Source organism: Pongo abelii, chromosome 7, assembly GCF_028885655.2.
Source record: "Pongo abelii isolate AG06213 chromosome 7, NHGRI_mPonAbe1-v2.0_pri, whole genome shotgun sequence".
NCBI lineage: Eukaryota > Metazoa > Chordata > Mammalia > Primates > Hominidae > Pongo > Pongo abelii.
This window is the reverse complement of record NC_071992.2, coordinates 44,287,817-44,288,820: the sequence shown is the minus strand read 5'-3', so window position 1 is coordinate 44,288,820 and position 1,004 is coordinate 44,287,817. Positions and strand designations below refer to the sequence as shown.

The following is a 1,004-nucleotide window of genomic DNA, read 5'->3' as shown; positions in this document are numbered from 1 at the left end:
CACCACTGCACTCCAGCATAATTGACACAGCGAGACTCCATCTCACAAAAGAAAAAAAAACTGTTAGGAGAAGTGCAGACTTTGAATTTAAAATCAACAGGCTACATTCACTTGCTTAGACTACAATGTTTATGAAGGTCTCCATGGTTAAATCGTCCAAAGGAAAATTTGACAATTAATAAAACAGTCCATAAAGTGCTCACACACCACCCCCTCTCTCCTCAATGAAAAATCTGTAATTCATAATATGATGCATTTTATTGGAACTTCTAAAGGAGATGAGTCAAAACATGGTAAGAATGCTAAAAGGTTTGGATGATCAAATTATAGCTCAGTCCAAGAAACTAATTTACTAGGGGTAGTTTTGGGGACATCTGATTACTCTGAATTCACCCTAGTCCTTTCCCACGTCTAATTAAATTGTGTTTAACATTTCCCAAAATATTCATATTCAGTCATTGACATGAAAAACACTGGGAATCTAGAAGAAGTGCTATGTGATCCTTTTGTAGCTCATAAGCAGATGGTTGAGTTTTCATGCTCATGAATGGATGTGCCTCCCTCAAACCTTATCAAGATGTCGGCACACTACCTGTGTGACGTAAATTTTTAAAAATAAAAAAAAGAAAAAGTGGCGTATGAAAATAACAAAGTAGGCCAGGTGTGGTGACTCACACCTGTAATCTCAACACTTTAGGAGGCCAAGGTGGGTGGATCACCTGAGGTCAGGAGTTTGGGACCAGCCTGACCAATATGGTGAAACCCCATCTCTACTAAAAATACAAAAATTAGCCGGGCATGGTGGCATGAGCCTATAATACCAGCTACTCGGAAGGCTGAGGTAGGAGAATCGCTTGAACCCGGGAGGTGGAGGTTGCAGTAAGCCGAGATCACACCACTGTACTCTGGCCTGGGTGACAGAGCGAGACTCTGTCTCAAAAAAAAAAAAAAAGAAAAAGAAAGAAAATAACAAAGTAATAATAAAAGTTAGCAGAGACAAAATT

General features: G+C 39.3%; 1 non-coding gene across 1 annotated transcript; it reads left to right on the top strand.

Moving 5' to 3' along the window:
* The first annotated feature begins 500 nt into the window (after positions 1 to 500).
* LOC112134832 (small nucleolar RNA U13) lies at positions 501 to 602 on the top strand. The gene has a single exon (XR_002916180.1). It is a non-coding gene; the product is annotated as a small nucleolar RNA U13 (small nucleolar RNA).
* Positions 603 to 1,004: the final 402 nt, after the last annotated feature.